The sequence below is a fragment of the Xiphophorus maculatus genome, chromosome 23 (genome assembly GCF_002775205.1).
Source record: "Xiphophorus maculatus strain JP 163 A chromosome 23, X_maculatus-5.0-male, whole genome shotgun sequence".
NCBI lineage: Eukaryota > Metazoa > Chordata > Actinopteri > Cyprinodontiformes > Poeciliidae > Xiphophorus > Xiphophorus maculatus.
In genome coordinates, this window is record NC_036465.1 from 14,723,592 (window position 1) to 14,747,180 (window position 23,589).

The window sequence follows — 23,589 nt, forward strand, 5'->3', positions numbered from 1 at the left end:
CAATATTGCTAATTTAACAGTGAAAAACCAGATGTCTAAGATCAGTAATGATTAACATTGAGAACATTCACTAAACCAGTTCAATTTTTACAGAAGCTCTTACAAGAATACAAGGTGTCAGTCAGAATTCAATGGTGTAAAGATCACAGTGATTAGTATATTTGTGAATATGGTCTTTAAGTGCAATTGTCATGTAATTTAACTTATAACAAGCTTTGTTCAGATGGACACTTTGCAGGAAATGAAGGGAATTGTATGGAAGCATAAAGATGTAGCAAAAGCAGAAATTCATTCTGTATTTGCTTGAGGTTTATAATTCATTTATATTCTTAACAATCAAGAAGAAATAGATTTATATTCAAATAGCAGCAACATCAAATAAATTAAAATTACATTACCATACCTTTGTTTTGCATCAATAGGAGTGTGAATATAACCCCTTTAATAAATTATACCAAGAATGCCACACTTCCAGGGAGAGATAATCATTTTTGCTTTATTTAATTTTAGTTTTTTTTTTTTCTAAAACATGATCCCCAGGGCACAAAACGGAAGGAAGAAAAGAATGAACAATGAAGAAAAGAAAGAAAATCAAACTACCGCCACTCCAGACCATTTTCAAAAATTAAAATTCTTCCTTTGACATGCAAATGCTCAAACAATATTCTTCATGTTGAATCTAAATTGCAAATGTACATAGTATATAAGCCCAGCATGTCCCTTTCAAGACATGAACCTGATGGTGTTGATCAAAGAGCCCAGCCTTGAGACACTGGGGAGTTGTTAAGACGCATGAAATATGGCTATTTCTTCTACTTGCTCCACTCAAACAACACAACCCCCCTCCCCCGAAAAAGCAAGCGTGTAACAAACAAGCACACAAAATTGTCAAAGTCCAACAGTAAAAAATGATCAAGATTATATACTGTAGTTGTGCCTGTATGAGACAGAAAAGAAATTCAGTCTGATCAAGAGAATTGCTAAAAACTTCATTCAAACAATCCTTTTAGATTCAGGAGGTGTTTCCATGACAGCAGGCTACTTCTTTTGATCCCATGTAGTGTAGCACCTTGATACACCAACTATATGGATTAATAGCACTAGTTACAACCCAGCCTTTGGCCCCCTGTATCTATGTTAATAGAGCCTATCCATTCCTGTCAGCTACTGGGGACATATGGAATTGCAGAGGTGTCCGTGTATCCACAGAGCAAATCATAAACCCTTGGATGTCACTTGAGCTGAATGGCTGCAATTTTCATGTAAAACTAAAAATATTGTGGTGAAATCTATCAAACACAGCCAGATGATTTTTCTTTCACTTTTTTTCTTTGCCTTTAGACTGGGGGGATGGGGCAATTCTCAGTACAGGTCGCTTGTCTTCATTTTAAGGTAGGCGGCCGACGCACACAAACCTGCACCTGCACTCACAAACACGGGCCTTTTGAAGTTCAATCTGACTGACGCAAACATTTGTCTCTATGTGCCGTCCACAAAGGAGCAATGTGTTGTGAAAGAAAGTCTATGCTCCTGCCATAATTGATCATGTCACAGTCTCTTCATTTGGTGGAGTTGAACATTTGCCAAAAAACATTGTGCACACAAAAGCTATCAGTGACTAAAAAAACTTAATGCACATGACATCTTTTGAGAACAGGGCATTCTTTGTCACCGACATACCTGCTGCTTCTATTTCTCCATTTTGGTTTAATTTGAAAAGAGTCCAAACATTTCACTTACTTACTTTATTTAATTTATCTGTACCAAATATCTGATACCAAACAATAATAAGAGATTTACATGTGATGATTGACCATAGGTAGAACCAATTTATATCAGCAGTTCCTAAGCAGCTTGATGTTAAAAAAATAATACAAATACAAATCCTGGCGGTTAATCCCACATTCACCCATTCAGACACACCCAACTAACAACCTGCATATTATATATATATCCTCCTTCTATGATGTAGAATTTAAATACATGTTTTCAAAATGCTCAGCTCTAAATTTATGCCAATTAAAATATTCAGCTGTGAAGACTTTGAAGCTGCTAGACTTCTGGTCAGTAGATAGCTACTGTATGTTTCTTAAGAGCTCTGTTGAACAGTAAGTAGAAGTATTGCTATGACAGAGTAGATTAATGCAGCATTTAACATAGGACATCATCGATGAGAACTATCCTCAAATTTAATTTGATCATTTATCATAGCAGTTCAGCAAAGTTTGACATGGATTTTTTTTTGTTCACTTTCTGAGAAGACAAAAGAGCCTGGTGTTAACAAAGTGACTGGGACAAAACACAACATCTTTGTATCCTTTGCTAAAAGGTTCAAAAAACAGAAATGCCAGTTGGGGATTGCTTTCAAGTAATGTGAGTAATCTGACAGCTTCCATCATGAGAAGCTAACTCCTGCGGTGCTAATGGCACACCACATCTAACAAAATCCCAATTAAAATGGTAACATTAATACACTTCAAGGCTGGTACAGTTCAGCATCCTGACAGAAAGAAGAAGGACCCTTGAAATAAAAAAGTTGAAGACAATCTTCACCTCTGTCAAGTTGCATATTTCTTCCTCTGTAGCTAATAATGACAAGCTTGCTCTTTGATGCAGGCGAGACAGTTTTTCATTTTCTGCTACCTTCAGATTCCAGGTATTTAATCCTCACTGGAAATGCCAAGCTTTGAGGATGTTACCCCAACTGTTCTTCAGGGTTCAGTGCCTAGGGAGAGCAGAGCTAATGTGAAAAGCAAAGTGTTAGAAATTATTTCCTTTCGTGTTGTTTGGGCTTTAGCTCTTGTTTTTTCTGAAAAGTCGGATGTTGCTAACCTCACGGTCTGAACGTGACTGAAAGCTACAGCCAGGCTGTGAGGAGAATCCAGAATGAGGCTGACCCTCATCCTCTGCTGTGATTAAGGAGGTGGGCAGTTGTTGGAAGACGTAAACATATCAGTGAGTGGCCATCAGACTTGTTCATGCCCCCACACGGTGTGAGCGCACAACCATTAACACCTGCATTCAGAGAAGGAAATCGGTCACTTCATGCACATAAACACAGCACACAAAGAGAGAACTGAAAAGATGAGTTTTGCACAACCCTGTCTACATGCCCTCTAAAGAAAATGTTGATTTTCTGCTATTGAAAAAAACATTGTTGAATCTATATCTAAATATAAAAATTTATATTTATATATATGTATATATATATTTAATATATACATATATATATTTATATTTTTAAATACAGTATTGTTGGTCTCTCAGGTTACTACTTTTAAAGTGGCAGAGGGCGCCCTGTGTCCTCTCCTCTCCTGGGGCCCTGAACCAGGATTGACTGAGCCAAATAATGGGACAAGGAATTTCAGTTCTTCTATGCATCACTCGAAGACAGGAGTTCTTTGCTGCTGTATGGCTTGTAGTTATTGAGAGCAGCCTGTGTTATATGCACTGTAAGGCAACATCTGTGAATCTGCTGGACAACTGAAACTCACGGAGACATCTGTTGGTACATGGAAAAACCAATGGGACAGATCTGTTAATCTGTCATCAAACCATAATTAATTTAGGTGACTTAGGACTCAACAATGCCTTCGAGACATACCAGATTTTTGCAAATGAATGTACAATGAGTAATTTGAATTTGAGTTCCCTGAAATAGCTGTGATGATTAAAACTACAATCTGTCATATCCAAACAGCCTTTTTTTGTGCAAAACTTATTTTGTGTCACCTCCTGGTTTCCTTCCTCTGTGTCTGGTAATGAAAAAGTTATTTCTTTATACACTTTAAAGTGATTTGAGAAAATACTGCAAAGTTCAAGTCAGTTTAAAACATGCATATCATTTCAGAGTTAAATTTGGCAAACGTTAAACTTTTTTCATACTTTAAAAGGCTTCCCATCCTGTCCTATAAAAAGATTTACAATTAGCACGTCAATCGCTACCATATTGCCAAATTACATTTATAATGATGGCTCAATCAACCCCATCTGCCCACTGTAATGGACAATGAGGCTATGATTTAGGAGCTATAATTGGTTTCCAGCAGCGTCTAGTGTCAATTTTTCTGTTCTGCGGTAGCCTCTGTGTACGGTTTGAGGACAGGGCTGCTTGTCGCAAGTGCAGGCTTGACTGGACAGGGAAGAAGATATCCGCGGAGACACAGCGGCTCCTCTGGCACAGCTCTCTGTCTGTAATGGCCTAAATTCACAGGCTCTTGATGAAAGGTTTTACATGGGAACTCCAAAGGCTAATTGGCCCATGGAGATCAAGCTTATTGTTAGTTCTGCATGGCTTCCAGCAGCCATAGCTGCCATATGAGTGCCTGATCACCACAGGGCTCCACACCTGACTAAACAAAAGAATAGTTTCAATAATTCTTTAAAGTGTCTCATATCTTTAATGTGCATTTTTCCTGCTCTATTTATTTCTGTCATTCTATTTCTTTTCTAAGTTCATAAAAGTTTGAAAATCAGTGTATAAAAGTTGATTAAATTTGGCTTTAATTTAATCCAAATCATCCTTGAAGACCTCATTATTAATCACTCATTGCCACTTAAGCCTATCTGTAAGGTCAGTCCAGATGTCCATGCTTTCAGTAATAAAGTAAATACAGAAAAGCATGGACTGCCAAGCTATAATTAATCAAATGTAAACAATGGGAGTTATTACAAGAGACTGTTTTTTTGTATTGTATATTTTTATATATGTTTTCTGCATTTTTCTACAGCTGTATAAGAGCTAATTAGTGCCAAAAACAATGACATGATGTGAATGGTTGGATAAAAGGCCAGAAAGAAGCTTTATAGCCTCTATGCTCTGTGACTCAGAAACAGTGAAATACCCTCGAGGTTTGTGTTTGGATCCCTGAAGGTATAAAACCCAGCCACAATATCAAAGGTTGGCAAAATGTCAACGAGCTTTAGAATTTTTGTATGTCATTTTGATTTGAATACCCACCTGATTCGTCCAGGATGATATGGCTTACAAGCGCCATGGGGCTCTCATCTTACCTGCGTGAACTCTGGGTCTGACTTGGGAAAAAAGGACGTTGCTTCATCTGAGAAGAATAAAACAGGGTTAGGTTTTAAAACAATTTCCTGAGCTTCAAACACTTCACACTACTGTTCAATGCTTCATCTAAAAAAGAAAAGGCTATGGCACAAACCTGCCAAGACATGGCTGTCTACTTAAACTGACAGGCATGGAAAGCATTAATCATAGAAACAGCCTTGTGACCCTTGGTATTTTTTTTTAAAGGAAATGCTCAGGCGAGTTGTTGTTTGTTGACAAAGAAGCTATTAGTGATGCACTCCACTTGCCTTTGCACAGCGAGAAGAAGCTCCTTATTGAAAGGAAGCCACAACATGTCCAGCTTGCAGGCTACTCCAAGCCACATATATGACAACATAAACAAGTAGAAAAAGGTGCTCTGGAAGGCAAGGAAGATAATGAAAAAGAGAAGAGGGAAAAAAAGAAAGAAAAGAAATGAAGTGACAAGAATGGGGGGGGGGGGGAAATAAAGTAAAGACATGATGCACTAGCTGTAAGGAATGGACAATCAGACGAAAACATGGCGGAAAATTGATTGTACTACACGGACCATAAAGAGGGACGGACAATGACGAAAAAATGAGAAGCGGCAGATAAGGTACCACAAAGCAAAGGGGAATTTTGTATCACTTTTGAACAATGATCTGTTTGTGTGGCGGGCCTGTGCGGAGCTGGATGCATCTACAAGCAAGCAGAGAGGCAGCCGGTAAGGCAGAGACTGTATTATTGTGAGATCCTACTGCTGATTGCCTACATTCTGGATTAGCATTAGCCTAGCCAGCGGCTCGTTAACGCCTGTGCGGTCGGCTAAATCTGAATTTAAATATCATATTGTAGTTGTGAAATCTATCATATTCTTTTGTGATTTGGATGGTTGGAACAAGTGTTTTATTGTAATTTTTGTCATAATTTAATGTATTTGTAATATTTTATAAAATAAGCTTAAGTAGTACAATGAAAAATCTGCAGAACGTGCCAGTACTTTTTTACCCAAATAAGAATCATTGACAGAATAATCGATTATTAAAATAGTTGTTAAAGCCCTAATAGGTATGAATACGCTTAAGTGTTTAAATTATCTATCAATACAGGTATTGAAAAGGAAGGCATGAGTAAAAATAATTTCAAATTATGTGAAGGCCTGAAGCAAATTACTTTTGTTAGACACTAGTAAAAATTGTTTGTAACACATATTATTAACTACTATTGACCAGGTGTTTACAGTAGCTGACTGCAAAATGTATGAACCACTTTCCCATAAAAATTGATGGTGTGTTTATTTTGTGATGTTAAAATTCTTTAAAAAAGCAGGTAAAGCATAATTTTCAATTATTGAGCATAAATTAGGACTGCTGCCAGGTAAATGTAACTTGTTACAAATTAATGATATTTTGTCGTTTTCATATGCACGGTGGTTGGTCAGAAGACTTGCAAGAGACATGAGAGCAATTTGGTAGCTCATTACTTGATAGGGCTCCAGACATTCTGCAGGACAGGAAGTGTATAGTCTGTTTTTAACTATTGATGACTCACTCCCTAGCCCATTGATACATGCATAATTTAATAAGCACTGCTCTACAACAGAGCAGTGCTTATTTGATATTTGATCATTAATATTTATTACAAATGTTCCTTAAAATGGGTAAGGAAAAGTCTTAAAGATATCATGTAATGCATGAGTGGTAGCACTTTTCTTTTCTTATAGTGCAAACTCATTTGCTTATCTGGTTTTTGGCTTACAACAAAAACACAAGAATCTGGATTTTTTTTCTTTGCATGTATGTATTTTTCCACTTTTTTACAAAAATTCTGTATAGGACAGGATAAGTTTGTGAAAAGCACGATATGGACTAGTCCCATCTAAGGCCCAGTTGTCTGTTGTCATTCATATTTGCTTGATTTTTATCAACAGTTGATAAAAGCAGCTGGACCTGGACATCACAAATTAAACTGAAGGCTGTAGAACAGAGAACAGAAACTGTCAACAAATGCCATTATCTATACCCCCGTAGTACATTCAAGTACAGTTAAAAAGTCAGACAGAATTACATATTTATTTGCCTCTGCCAACTTTAGACACATCTATAATAAGACACTGTTACATAAATCTGCCATCTGAAGTTGAATTATAATTTAAAGCTATTTTAAAAGCATTTTTTTTCCAAACCAAAAAATTACATTCAACACAGTATGCAAGTGAATACTCATTAAGTCCAGCTAATTAATGACCTAATTGGTACTTACTGAACAATAGTGCCTGAAAATTAGTTGAACCTGATTGAATGGGCACATTAAATTAACACTTTAATGTAGCATAAGGGATTAGGGTTCAAAAACAACCTATTCAATATTATATTAAGAAGTGATTTTTCATCTTAATTGTGCAGCCATCTTATTAATGAGTGCAAAGAATGACCTACATTCAAGGCTGAACAACACAATTTTTGGGAGTTCGGATTATCCCCTGAATTTTGAAAGTATAATAACTCTGTCTTTGTACCATTGTATAATTGGTTTGCAGCTGTTTTTAGGTTCTTAAAGACAATGGCATTTCTTAATAGTTTACAGTTTAATACCAAACTGGTAGCCTCTCTGTTATAAGAAAAACTTATTTTGATTTACATGACAGAGTCATGTAAGTCTGTTATGCATGTTTTCAGGCAGCCCGCATCCAAATGTCAGCTAATACGCATGAAGTGCTTCCCTAGCGTCAACAGCAAATTATCTATCTTGTTAACTAATTACCTGAACATGTCAAAAAAGTTGTTGCTGGTTGGAGGTAAAGTGGCTTCATTCATCTTCATCTTTGCGTGCTGTGTGCAGAGATGCAGCTGACGCCTGCTAATGCTGCTGCAGGGAAACTGACTTTCAGTTCATCAAAACTACGCTCCACAAATGTTACATTTAGTTCTCTCTTTCTTTTCATCATATATCTCCAGTCCTATATTTAAGAAGACTAAAGCTAAATCATTTACATTTTCAGTCATAGATCTACAAACCTGGTTTGTTTTGCTTTTGGACTTAAAGTAAAATATTCAGCTGTGTTCATGGACTTAAAGTTTTGATTAATAATGACAGCCAAATATGTGCTCATATTCTCAAAGGTAATTTGTGTTCTCTTAGATCATTGTACAAGAAGAAAATGTGTATGAATTTGGCAAAAATTAATTGATAACTTATTGAAATAATATTTTCTTTTTATATTTTTAGTTCTTAATGTGACTAATCACTGTTTAATTTTTTTAGTTGACAAAACAGTACCATCGGGAGACAAAACATGTTACATTTTATATTTAAGTGTTATACAAAATTGTTAAACAGAATAAACACTTGTAATAATCACCACTGTTTATAACAAGTGTTTATTCTGTTTAAGATTTTTTTTTTCCCTTTGGAATAATTACATTTATATTGATCTATTTATTTACAGCAATGTGGGTTTTTATATAACAAGTGATGTTTCTTTTATGAAACTTGCAGGGCTATGGGGAAAGCTTGTTATCATTTTTTGATAATTGCTGGAGAAGATAGATTGATCTACTCTTGGAATCAGGTAATTAATCTTATTAAGTCATGACTCATAATTATTAATTTTATTTTGCAATTGGGCTTTTATCAAGAAAATGTTGAACTAAATCTTGAAACTGCACATTTCAATCTATCTGACACCCAAAAATAAAACCACCATAGGATTATATCAGTTGTTTTTGCTCGGTGGAAAGCACACAATTGGTACTCTATCTGATGGGAAAGCATGTTCAGTGATTAACTGATTCCCCACTACTGGTTCCCATTTCCGTGCAGATAAAAAGGTCTGGTCGACCTATTTCCCTCTTGTAGATGGAATAAAATATTATGTCTTTTAATGGATAGCCCTATTTTAATCTCCCATATTAATACTTTAGTATGCAGGATATTATTGTTCTGTACCAATGACTATAATTAGTTTTGTTTAATAATCTCCGTCAATCCTAAAATTGCTCACTTGCTTTTTGCATGGAGGGTCATTAATTTACAGTCTTCACAGCAGGGTGGGATGAAAACTGCCCATGAACAGGTTAAGTGATTAGCTAGTTACGTGTGAGAGAAAATAAACATGCACTTTGCATGTTTCTTTTTAACAAGCTACATGCAGTGGTATAATGTGGGCTAGAAATCTGACTCTTTTGAAATAAAAAATCATGAGCAATTGATTGATTTACTTTTTCCTCTTTGTCATTTAATTAAAAATTAAATCTGTTTCTCTACTGGTTTCATCAAGGATTGGTTCACTTTTAAAAAAGCAGATTAAAACTGCAAAGAAGTCGTTTTAAGTTTAGAGTTTGAGGAGAGACAGAAATATCATGAAAAACTCATCTGGGTCTGTCATTTCAATGTTAATTTATTTTCTTATGTTCCTCCTATTTACTCCTAGCATAACAGGCATTACATTTGTGGTATCATGGGGTTAAGATAATAATCTGAGTGCAGCATTCATGTCAGAGGCTCTAAAAACCATTGTAGCAACCGATGAGTCCGGTGAATTATATTTTAGCATTGACACTTGATAATCCCATGAACTAAAATTGATCAGTTGCTTATCAATAAAAATAAACCTCTAGTGTAAATTCCTTTAATCAACCAGGTAACTGTGATTGCACACAGGAACAACAGTAAATTATTGTGGAAATTTCTTTCTTTTGAGATTCACAAAACGGGCCTGTTTAATGGAAAATGAATGAATATACAGGAAGGAATCACTAGCAGAATCAATAAATCTATTAAAAGTAATTCCAATCCACTTAAGTATATATACAGAGTATTATCAACTACATAAAAGTATAATTTTGTAAGAAGCTCTATTGTGGTGTTTTGCTTTTGTAAAGTTTAAACTCACAGTCTACGCACAAAATTAGAAACTCCACATAGCTACTTCAGTTCAGAAAAAGGTTTATATGAAAAAAAAGAACATTTGTTAAAGGAAGAATAAAGTCAGATGTTGTCTCAAGAAATTTTAATTCCATTCATTTTCAAAACCAACTTGATCAGAATTATTTTAATTTAATTCAATCAAATACAAAGCCAGTTAAACACAGCCCCATTTAAAACAAGTTGTTCTACATTTAATTCAGAATCATTTGGTTATAGATTATACAAATTAGAAGCTATATTTAATCTGTTTAATTTAATCAATCATTTGAAATTCAACTGTGTTGCAATAGTGTGCAATATTTTCCTTTCAATTTGAATTTTCTTTTTCATATGGGCTGTTATTTCAGATTTAGCCATTTTTCATTTTTAACTATTTACTGCAAGCCTGTTGAACATGAATCTAATATTTCAGTATTCCTAAGCGTATATTTCCATGCTGGTTCCTCTTAAAGGGGTTATTGTTTCTCCTAGTGTTTTTTGTTTTTTTTATTATTATTATTTTATAAACTTTTTATGGCTCTAGTGGCGTTCATGTGACAGTGGCCAGACAGGAAAGTGTGTTGTGAGGGAGAGGGAAGACATGCAGCAAAGGTCATCGGACTGTAACTCGAACTTATGACGGCCTTGTCCTACTCTACTTTTAAACTGAGGTTTCTCACTATGCTGCGGTTAAAATGTTTATTTCTACATGTTTAGAGACAAATGGTGGAAAGGCATCTTGGGATTTAATAATGTTAAAGGCAACTGTCATCGTGTAAAAGATTAGGAACCAATGCTTGTTTGAACCACTATTTAAGTTCTGAGATTTGATTACTTTTAGGGACTGGTTTAAAAATTTCCTGACTGACTAGATGTTAGGTGGACTGTCTGACCTCAACATTTAAGTTTTCAGTGAATTTTTTTCACTCCTGATAACAACTCCATAGAACTCACATACCACAAGTTATCTGAAGTACCTTTTTAATATGGTAGAACTGGAGAGGTAGAAATTGCTAAGACTTTGTGGTGGTAAGGGCACAAGAACAAAACTGTTGTTGGTGTTTGTGTCTTAACCAATTCAATGCTCATTCAAACAGTTGTGAATCTCACACTAAGACCCATATCCAAAGGTGACACTTGAGCCAACAATCTTTATCTATTTCTTAAAACGCTATCAATAGTCTTTTTGTATGTCTCTCTCCACCCGCCTCGTCTCAATGCAAAAGTCAGAATGGCAAAGCCTCCAATCACATTACTGTAAACCCGAGAACATTTAAATGCTAATGTTATAAGCTCACATGCCTAATATGATAAGCTGACAAGCTTATTATAAGCTCAGAAGTTTTAAGAGTTTCTCCCATTAGTTATCACAGGAGGCATTAACTTGCATCACTGAACTGTGCCAGAAGGTATGGAGTTAAATTCTCCTTCAGAAGAGATTATTTTTGGCAGGTTTCTGACAGTACTATACAGTTGCAGGATTGTGCAAGAATGTTTTTCCTGAGACAGGGACGTTTGCTTGGAGAGGTTTGATCTAAATGTGTATGTGTGTACACACGTGTTCTACTGACTGGAGTGCTTGCTACATGTGGCTATAGTATGAAGGATCATTTATCCAACAGGGAGCTAAATAACAGCTGAGCTTTCTGCTGTCCTCATGATGTATTGTGCAGGGTTCAGAGTCTCTGTGTGCATCAGAATATAAAATAAACACTGTATGTAGTGTTGCGTCTCTTTTTTATATCAAAGAAAAGAAAAACCTGAGTGGTACAGAGGTGCATTAGTTAGAACTGTTGATTGAAGTTCTCCAGTTCAGGTTTCTGCTTTCTGTGTGGTCTTTCTACCTGAGTCTGCTATGGAGAAAGTGTACAAAAAGCTTTAAATAAGATTTGGATTTGATAGTTCCACTACTTCTCACAAACAAGACTCAGAAAAGGATGAATATAGTATTAAAATCGCAGCAAACCTCTGCTCAGGTCCACGTCACAATATTATTAAAAATATATTAAAGTGGATATTGTTTAAAAAAAAGACTCACTGAATTTGTAACTCATAATTCTTTGAGAAAGTGTTTGAGAAAATAAAAGAAGAAGAATTGTGAATACTTTTGCAAGGCACAGGAAGTCTGACAGATCTCTCCAGAACAGATGTAATTTTCTGATACAACTGAATCATTAACATTTAAAGTATTTACATTTTAATCAGGTCCTGTGTTTCACATCCTTCACGTTGATTAACCTTATCACCAGATGATATACTTTAGACGCATTATGAACGACAGGATGGGAACGACTGGAATGGGCCTTTCTCCACAATCGTTCTCTGGTCTCAATTAGTCAGTGATACTGCATCTGAGTAACAGCTGGCAGCTTCTGTCTGTCTAATCTCTCACTGCAGCTGTGCTGGAACAGGCAACATGCTAGCCTAATTAGCCATGCTGTCTCCATGGGAAAATGAAGCCTTGAGGTCCTAGATCAATGTTGCCATCCTCTACTCGCTCTCCTCTTCTGCTATAGACAAATACAAATGTCCAAAGCATTGTCACTGAAACATACAATAAAAAGCTGCTGTTGTCCATGAAATGGCTTTGCAACGCTAGCAAAGAGTTGGCTAGTCATTTTTCCTTTTTAGCAAAACATAAATATACGTAGGAAATTGGATTTTCCATAAGGGGCGGTGTATGTATTTTCAAGGTTCATAGTGCTACTTTATAGCACAAATAACTATGCTACCCTCAGTTGATACAAAATGCTGTATATATCAAGCATAACGGGAAAGTAGTTTGACTTTGCAATTTTGATGCCATAAAATTGGTCTCTATCTCTTTAAGAAGCTCCTACTCTTTCAGACACTTTGCCTTTAGAACCTGGTGCTTAAGTGTGTTTCATTACTTCACATTTAGATTGACGTAAGATGAATTTTCAGATGCTTCAGCATAGATGGTAAAATAGGACACAGTGCGGCAGCACCTTTAAGAACAGATTGTCAAAGGTTTGACAATCTGCTCGCAGTTCAGTGTGATTGAACTGTCTTTTATATTTATGTTTAATAGCTGGAGGTAACATTTCCCTTCAGAAATCCATTTCGATCAGTGAGTACAAAGAAAGGCTATTAAATAGAAAATTAAATATACATTTTGCTGGTGGACTATTTCTTGTTGAATTTATTCTTTTTTTACCTAACACCTGGTTATACTAAACAAATGTACTGATTCTAAAGCTCTTTCCCTGAGAGACTTCAGGAAGTTTTACTTTCCTTAACTGCTCTCATGCCATTTTGGTTGATGTGAAGGAGCACAGTGTCATTGCTACGACCCCTGTTTGCTGTAACACTACCTCCCCCCTCCACCCCTGCTCAGCAGGGCCCAGCATGGGTCACAAACCTGTGATAAACAGGAGGGGCCAAGGCTCGATTTGGGGAAAATGGGCACTTTCACAGCATCTGAAAATGTCTAGAGTAATGCTCTAAATTATTGGGGTCAGTGACTGCACCGGCTCTGTTGATTTGTCCGTGGACACAGAAGGCTCACACTGACATTGAAGGACATTTTTCCACTTCCAAGGACTGTAAATTTAGAGACGTGCCTGGACCAGAGTCGCTTAGGCGACGGCAGCATGATTGAGGTGTTTAACTATAACCCCCCTTGTTGATGCAAAACACACAAATAAAAAAAAAAAAAACACTGTAATGGTATTTACTCTGGGTGTTTGTGCTCTGTGGTAAAGGGGATATCTTACAAAGAAAAGATTGTGAGGTTTAATCTCCTGACCTGCCACATGTCTAAATGTCCTTGGGCATGATACAGAGCTCCACACTGCCTATGACACAATTATAGGTAGATGATTGAGAGAACAAGGCAATGCATAAATAACAGGCAATTATATAGTAAACCTACAGTGTCTTGTGTTTGTGTAAGTGGGAGAGTAAAATCCCATGTAAAGTACTTAGCAGAGCCAGGATAGGGTTAAAAAGGTCAAACTTTTGTAAAAAGCTACTTTGACACAATGGTGTCATATCCACCATAATAAACAAGCATGTCAAGTGTTCTGACAGGCAGGCCTCAGAGCATATCTGCCATTAACCCCCAAAACACGCATCCTCACAAAGCTCCAGAAGTGTATATTTAAACATCCTGCATCAACAGAGTTACATGATTCCAGCTAATCAGCCTAATGAGCCAAAGATTGCAGCAGTAATCAGGCATCATTAGGTTTATGAGTATTTATTGTCTGCAGCGTGGAAATAATAAAGAACAGCACCTCTTGATGATGGCACACAAAGGAGCAGAGTCCTGCAATCTGTTTATTAATGAGATCTGTCACCTGGCCACCACAACTCAACAGGCCGGGTCATCCATCAACGCTGGGCCCCCCCAACACTCACAACATGCATGCACTTCCCCATTCTGACCTGAATGTTAGACATTTCAAAGTTGGCGCAAAGAGCTCTGCATGGCTCAGAGTATCATGTAGTTGCCCTGAGGCAGCGCTGGGTCCCTTTGTTTCCTTTCTTGTTGTCTACATTTTGTGCACGTGAGCATGCCACGTCTGCTGCAGAGAAACAAACCATATGCAAGTGTGGAAAGTTAATTTGTTTGCATTCAGTTCCAACAGTGCCTCATGTTGTTTGCCTGTGAGCAATGTGTCACGCTGCTTGCAGCTGACTTGGGTCTCTGGGGATATAGCTTCTGTGCAGGTCCCCTCCATATTTGCTCCATTTTATTTCAGCTGTTTGCAAGTGATGTCATGCTTGTTGGGATTAAAATTATATTCACACCCAAACAAGACCCATTTTCACATTTTTCCAGCTTTCAATTTTTTACCAAGAAAAGTGATTAAAAGTTGGATTCTTTTTGTCTTGTACTCTCAGCTCCTCTGCTACAAAATTTGAAATCATAAGGAATGTTGCCTTCAAGCAGAAGAAAAAAAAAGAAGGTTAGAGAGATAGCAACACAGACCTTTTATCTGGAGTGAAATGTAACACCCATTGCATGGATAATCTGATCCATATTAAGACACGAGTACACCAAGATTTAGGGGGGATATTCTTGAATTTTATTTGTGACTGTTATAACTATAAATGTGTTTGTTTTTTTTGGGGGGGGGGGGGGGTTAGATTAGTGCCCTGTGTATTTTTTAACACTGACAAGACACTGATATGGTCCATGCATTAAATAGTTGCTGTTCTTTTTCTATTTTGAGTTTTGATTGAACCATGCTCGGTGTTGCTGCCTCATCTAAAAGGTTGTGTGACTGGTGATGTTTTTTTGTTAAGAAAACAAATGTGAGAGTTGTTTTCATAACAGTTCTGAAGATGTAAAAAGAAATGCACTGCAATATAAGTCTCCAAACCAGTGTTGCAGCTGTAGCAACAGATCCAGTTCTGTGCATCTGGAAACAGGCTTACATTAGCCAAGAGCTATTTCACAGGTACAGCCAAGCAGAAAAATAATTCAAAGGTTTGCTTATCAGGAAGACCAGTGTTAAAGTTCAACAAATGATTTTTTTTTTCTGAGTCAATGTTCACATAGCTGCCGGTTGGAAATGGGAAAGGATGTCGAGGCAGAGATGTAGATTCAGAGTATATATTTTATCAGTGACTTGTAGTACAGAAATTCAATCTTCCCACAGGACCTTCAAGCATAGACAGTGTTGGCGTGCGCTCACCGGTCACTTTACTCCACACCTTGGTAAATGTCAGGGTGGACACCCTTTTGTTTTTAAAGCTGACTTCCTTCTTCATGGTATATATTCAACAGGGTGTTTGAATTTTTCCTTGGAGATTTTTCTCCATGTTGAAAAGTTAGCACCACACAATTCCTGCAGGTTTATCCGTTGTCCATCCATGATACAAATCTCCCATTTTACCACATCCCAAAGATTCTCTATTGGATTGAGATCTGCTGTTGCCATCAGATCACATACAGACCGCAGGCATAAAGAGACAGACATGGCCAACAAGTGGACTGTGGCATGTAAAGTATTCAGTCGGTATCATAGGGGCTCAAAGTATTCAATGAAAATACATTTCAAGATATACAGAACTCAATATATCTGTATATCTACAGATATACAATAGCTTATTTGAGCTACTTCAGTCATCTCAAACCAGTCAGCTCAACTGCTGCTGATATTTTCTGTTATTCAGCCATCCTCTGTAAACCCAAAAAGTACTTGTGCATGAAATTCTGACCAGAACCAGAAATTTATACCCAGACCAGCTCATCTTACCCCTTAATGATGCTTAATGCAAAGCTAGTCAAATATTATTTCTTTCTAATTCTAATGCTCAGCTTGAATGTCAGAAAGTATTTTTCATTATGTCTGAATGCCTAAATAATTTGAGTTTCTGCAATAAATGGGGAATTTGCCATTTGTCTTAGCAAGTAATTGAATATTACACCTAATAAAGAGAAAGTGTCCATACAAAGCCTAAGAACAGAGTTTGCTTCTGAAATCTACTACTGTCACTCTTCCATTTTGGTGCTCACAGCTCCCAGTGCACCAAAGACCCCTGGCACAAATGAGAGACCTTGACTTTTCACAATCTTACTACTTCGTCTTTGAGCTCTTGGTATATTTCCAGCTTGCCATTTTTCTTATTTGTAATATTGATGTTTCTAGGTATTGCTTTGTCTCTCCCTACTGACCCCTATTTTATCTTTTCCTTCACCACAATGTCATAGTGGTATGTGCTCATGGTACAGGATCTTAGATCTACTATTCATCTCAACCATTCTTGGCACTGTCTTTAACTTGGGCTTCCACATAGAGCTCAGCAAAAATGTTCATGCACATTGTTGCAGTTGCGGGGTTTTGATGTTTAGCATACAGTTTGCCTGCCAATACTTTACCCTCTCTCATGTTTTGGTTAAGGGGTATCTGTGCGTAGCAATCATTTTTGGATACTGTTGTTGTAACCTTGTCAGGCTTTATTTCATCCTTGTTCTCAAGTTGGAATACTGGCTAAAAGGACTGTGCTTTGGCCTGGGAGGTTATGAATTAACCTACTAAGGTTACTAAAGAGCAATGTGAACTAAGAAACAAATAGAAGGATACATAATAATAAGATCACAGTGACTGAGATGTTGCCCAGACTAGCATGTCAGATGTTGGGGACCCAGAGCAATCTGCTGAAATGTGGGCTACAGCAAGAAATGAGGAGGAGTGGAGAACATATCTTAAGATATAGAAATAGATTAATATCTGCCTCTTTGAAAAGTATTTGATATGTCGGATGAATTTGTACTTTGATACCAAGACAAAAAAAAAAATAGTTTCTCGCCAGTTCTTGGTAATTTATTATAAAAACTTGCCACTGAAAGTTTTCTCATTTCCATTTCATTAATCTATTCATCACTAAGAAAAATGCATGAACCCCTTGGTAATAGGTTGCTCAGTTAAATGTTCTGAAACTGTGGTAGTCTGAATCAAAAGATGGATGCTATGAACACCAAAGTTGAAGTCAAAAAATTTTTTAACTCTGAAAGGGAAATGCATGTCTATTATGCTGCAAATGAAAATACCCCTACAGTGTGTCTTATCACTGATTAAAAACAGAAATTCTGGAGAACAAAGGAAACATTCTGTATTTCTTATCAGTTTCCAACAGTTAAATTATGTCTTTTTTATTGGTGATTTGAAATTATGGTTTGGAAGTTCTGGTTGTGTAAAATTGTAGAAGCAGACATTTTTGACCTAGATGCAGGGAAAAATTGTGGGGTGAAGGCTACAGTCTGAAAGTGTGTGAGAGGATTAGCAACCAAACTGCAAACACATGTTGCTGACAGCCAGTGAATAATAGAGACTGAGACCAAACATCAGCTGCAAACAGACAAAAAAAAAAAATAAAAAAATTTGTAGCTGTACAACATTATAGACAAACTACTAGCTACTGTAATTACGATAATGTAGTGATAAAATAAAAATAAAAAAACTAGAGAAACGCATGAATATTTAAGACTAAAACACATCATCATACATTTCATGTAATTAGTGTACATTCTATAGTGAACAGATTTGAAATTTATGAGACCTTTATTCTACTCGTGGAAAAACACACAAACATTGTTGGCATTGACAATCTATATCTATTTATATCACTTAATATCAGATTATCAGATAAAGTCACATAATAGGACATCTCCTGTTAGGTGCATTTTAGTGACCTCGAAGCTAGTGTAATAAAATAAATTAAACAAATAATTGGGGTAAATAAAAAAAAAAAAACATATATACATATACTGTGTATATATATATATATATATATATATATATATATATATATATATATTCCTCATTAGGTTTTCCTGTCTCTGACTGAACAGAAAAAAATGTAAATTGTTTTCTGAATTGACTACAGATGCAAAGATGTTCGTTTCAGGTTAAGATGGGGGAGGAAAGAAAAAGAAACAAGAACCCAGGGCTTGATGATGATAAATCTCACAGTTTGAATCATATGTTTTTACTAAAATTATCTGACAGACAAAGGGAAGATTTATGAGTCTGTGGGTTATTTCTGTTTTTTTTTTTTTCTTTTGCTTCACCATAAATGTGCCCTGGCACACTCGACTCCAATTCAAACACAGCTGCCCTGCTCAGGGACATTCATCTACTTTCATTAGAAATGCCAAAGTGACTCTGAAGATGCAATTCATTAATCCTTAGCAGTGAACAGTGTTCTTCATATTGTTATGGAAAATCAATGTGATTGAGTTGGAGGTCTGCCAGCGTTAGAGCCTTGGAAGGAGTCATGCTACACAGTCTTAATTTATGCCAGTAGCACAACCAAAAAATCCACACACACTTCTAAAAATGTTAGCTTTACTTAACCACCAAGTCAGCATCATCTTCTAATAATGGTTCGTTCACTGCACAGGTGAACTATCTGATAAAATGCAAATGAAGATGATTGATGACATTGCGTCACTTTGCTTAAAGCAATACTTGTCTCTAAATTTGATTTCCTTGTGTCACCTAGCACACACATTAAATGATTTTGAGTGACATGCAAAATTGTTCAGGAAATGTGAAGAACAAATGTCACCCCAAATAAAAATGAAATAAGTTTCATTGAAGCCAAAAAATATGAAAAAATTAAATTCTGATCATTGCGCTGTAAATGTCTTGACTTGTGTAGTTGTACTGAGTAGGTTATACTGAATCGCTGGAAATGTGGGTAATTTAATAATGATTTTTATGACTATTATTATGAAATTGGATCATAATAATGGTGGAGTCCAAGTTATTATTGCCTCTGAGGGGGCTCCAAGTCGAAAGGTAGAATGACCAAAAAAACCTAAAACCCAGTTTTGACAGGTTAGGAGCAATTTAAATGCAATTAGCATACAGAGCTTTACTCAAAGTACCTGAAGTTTTCAAATATCAGAGAAAAACAGTATTTAGAAAAACCAGCACAGACTGAAAGCCATGTGGTATAATAGCTTGTATCAGAGTCAACATTCTCTGATTTTGGGATTGTTTTCATCAAGTAAATCTCACAAAGTTGTCAAGAGCTCAGATAGTTATATGATATGCTGATTGGTATCAGTACAACTGTTTTATACTACATAACACTATTTACTGTCTGCCTTTTGTTTGTTATGCCTGGTTTACACAGTAAGATTTCAATGGTTGATTTTCAAAACCTAAAAGAGGGAGACACAATTTGATTTTTGTCTCTCCACAAAATTTTCAGTCTAGCCCAGTATTAGTGATCCAGTAGCATTTTGTAATATCTAAGTGGGATTTGAAGACTGTTAAAGGATTCAACAGCCTCTTGGATAAATGTTCGGGTAATTTTCACACTGTTTCAATTGCCTCTCAACTTCTCATTGCTGTTTGAATGATGGCTTCCAGTGAGTATTAAAGGCTGTAGAATACTAAATAGTCAGTCCCTTGGAGTTTTTATAGTAAATCAAAGCAGAAAGTGAATAAACTATAGTTTTGATTAATGTAATTTGTGACATGAAATAATAATGATAAAAAAATAATAATTTTTCATTTTCTAGCTTGGGACCTGCTCACACTGCCAAAGGTACCAAAAGCCTAGCAACTTGATTTGACCAGAACCTCAGAGAGTATCTATAAGGTATTGTCAAAGGGAAGATGAGAGACACCAGAAACAACGCAGGGTATCATGAGGGCCAATATAAAAGAACCTGAGCTTCTTTTACACCTCAGTGGTGCCACAGACTGATCGCCTACATGACATGCTGCATTGATGAACTAATTAATGCAAAAAGAGCCTCATCCATATATTGAGTGCATAGAAATGAATATGTAAGCCTGACATAGAAAGCTTTTTTACTGACCTTAATGTAATAATTTTTGTCAGAGACAGAATTTCTGGTAATGGTTTGAGATATTCCATTTGATGTGTGGTGGTTGTTGTGTGTCTTGTCTCTATGCTGTAACTGCAAAATAATTTCCCTGCTGGGATGAATAAAGTAATTCTATTCTATTCTAATAAATATATATAATTCATGAATTTAACTTTCTGACATGAGAACAAATATTGAACTTTTTTACATTGTTGTAATATTTTCAGATTAACCAAAACAAAATTAAAATATTCCCTCCCTTCACCCTTAATAGCATTCTTTTGGTGAAATTATTTTTAAGTATTGCCAGAAACCCTTTGTTATTTTTATAAAGCAAAAATGCTGGCTGGTTTTATTACAATAGTTTTTAATCTCACGTGTCATCGAAGAGTACATTTTTTGTTCCTTTATTGCATCATTTGGACATTCACTATTTTCTTAAGCTACCAAAACATGCCAAAAAGATGTTGGCTAAAATTTGAATAAAAACAGGAAGAAAAAAAATCACTGAAATGATAAAAACCCAAAAGCCTACATAGTTGACCTATTTTCTAACCTCCACTTCCCACATTGAATTTTTTGCTAAATTTATAACCAAACAAAATAACGTCATGGGCAACTGAGATTTTTAACTTATTAAACCTCAGGGATGTCTGCCTTTGCCCTTCTGGCGTAATATCACTGGTTTACTAGTGTATGTTTAATTAGTGTTGAGAGCTGACAGGCCTTCTGCTCCAAGTTCCTTGATGTTTGCTGGTTGCCTTTGGCTCCACTGACCACATAATCATTGCTGGGCACATCAGGGACAAGGCTTGATTTTCAAAGCCTTTCGCTTCACTGATTCGCTGTGCATCCATGAGATTGATCACAGTGGTTTATCTGTGGCAACATGTGCTTCATCCCCTCAGTTTTGGGGGTAGGTGGGGGCGGTTGCCTGAAGGAGTTGTGTCCTTGCTTTGGCCGAGCCACCAATGTGCGGGGTAGAAGAAGGGACAGTGTGACAGCAATACAACCATGGCACACCAGATTCTGCCTTCGGCTTCCCTTGTGATTAAAGGAGTAAGAGGCCAAAAGAGAGAGAGAGAGGGAGAAAGAATACATGGAGAGCGAGCGGAAGAAGCTGGGATAAAGATACATATCAACTGTTGCTTCAAAACATGGTAGATAAGTGTGACCAAACCTTCAAAAGGTGTTCATCTCAATTAAACCTAAACGATCTCTAGATTTGTCCAATCTGTAAGCTGTCAAACAAAAATACTCAAATATTGCTGCAAGCTAGATAACGTATATTACTTCAAGAAAAAACAAAAACAGTAATTTGACACTAGAAAAAGATGCACAAAAATATCTCAGCAGTGAGTACAAAGGAACTGATTTCAAATGGATGATAAAAAAAATATATATTTATATATATCGTGGTAGTAAATCAAAGTAGGAGATAGTTGGCACTGTTTTTGGTATTCAGAAGATGGTGTTATTTGTTTGAGAATGCATTGTGTTCACGAGTCTGTTTATTTGCTCCCTGTGGCTTTCACAGCTGCCCTTTGCAGAAACAATGTGCTTTATCCACAATGCTTGACACAGGCAAGAGCCCATATTAAAACATATGCGTATTATCTATTAATTTGTTGGGAGGTTCAGGAAGAAAACATGAAATATAATTTTATTTAACTGGGACCTCTATCCCCCTGTTGTCTCAAAAACATCCACATGAGGAATTTATTTCCATACAGGACTCAACCTCCTACCATTACCCAGCAAGTAATAATACAAGCAACAACTCTGAATATTTATTATAAATTTACTTCAGCTACTATCTTACATGATTAAGACACTAAAGATCACCTTTCCCCTCAATTAGCATAGTGGCACAATAAATGGCTAAGGAGTTAAAGTATTCTGAAAATAACAATAATAATGATTCAACACAGTACACATAGTTGGAAACCAGTTATGTTGCAAAATGCTCAATATAATCTTCAACTAAACTCAATAAACACTAAGAAATGTTCACATTGCAAAGTTGTGTGATTGTTGTCTTGTTCTTCCTGACTGCAGAACTTCATACTAGTTTCAGAATGGAGGGATTGTAGACTCTGCAAAGAAAGGAAAGAGTTGGGGTAATTTGCACTAATTTGAGCAAACTCAAATCTCAGAGCCTATTCCACAGGAGACCTCAACAGCACTTTCAGATGGTCAAAAAACTGTGGTAGTGTAACCAGAAGAACAAGATCATTATTTCCATTGCACTTGTTCCATACACTGTAAGCCAGAGACAAGCTGAGAGGGAAGGGAATTGACATTGATTTTTCTTTAGAAATTGATTTTTCTCCTCACTGACAACAGTGTGAACGCTTCAAAAAAAAAAATCAACAAGAGTGAATATGAGCAATAGTAGTTCATGAAGTGCTTACTTCAACATTCAAACCTGTTATCTGTGCTGAACTATTAAGGGCAAAATAAGGTGCTTCATGTCGCCCTTTTAAAAAGTTTTGCCTCAAACTTTAGAAAGTAAACTCAAGCGGCAATGTATGAATAATAAAATGTACCATCGATTTCAATATGCCGTCCTCGCCTTTTCGGGGAGTCAGATTGACCCTTAACTGAATAGTAAATATTTGAAATAAACAATAAAATATTTAGTTAGTTCATGAACCTAGTGCAGCCAACATTTAGACAGAGCATGCTATTACACGATATTTATGACCAGATTGGTTGGTAAGGATACCTCCCACATGGCTCCTCCATGACCAAACTTGTCCATTTTATTGGTCAGGTAATTTGATCCATTCTTTTACTTAAATTTTCTTCAAATCTTGAAGATTCTGGGAGCCTCTAGTATGAACGTAACTTTTTTTCCATTGACTTTCCATTGAATTCGGGTCAAAAGATTGACTGAGCCATTCCAGCAGCTTTAATTTCTTTTTCTGAAAGTAAAATGTATTTAAATAGCACCTATTCAGATATTAAAATCACAAACATAAAAACACTAATGTAAATGTTGACATTAAAAATGGCAGTTTAGTTGAAACTGTGAGTATAGCAAAGTCTTTATCTGCTCCTTAAAGGAGTAGGTGGAGTTCATGGAGCGCAGGGACAGAGTTCCAGAGCCTTGAGGCCACAACCTGATAAGCCTCATTTTCACGAGTTTTAAAATGAGTCTGTAGAATCACTAACCATCTTCTGATCAAATGATCATAAAGTCTGAGAGAAAGAGTAAGGCTCTAATAAATTATGAATAGATGAACAATGTGTGTCCAATTACAGCTAACTGCTGACCTCATTTGACAACAGTATAAATTTAGGTAGTTTTAAGAATTTTTTT

At 36.3% G+C, this 23,589-nt stretch overlaps 1 long non-coding RNA gene across 1 annotated transcript in view; it reads left to right on the plus strand.

Annotated features, from left to right (window-relative positions):
* The first annotated feature begins 5,650 nt into the window (after window positions 1–5,650).
* LOC102221852 overlaps window positions 5,651–23,589 on the plus strand; it is a 29,513-nt gene continuing 11,574 nt past the window's right edge. The window contains exons 1-2 of the long non-coding RNA XR_312780.2: window positions 5,651–5,759; window positions 8,534–8,606. This is a non-coding gene — a long non-coding RNA (uncharacterized LOC102221852). The remainder of the gene's footprint in view (window positions 5,760–8,533; window positions 8,607–23,589) is intronic.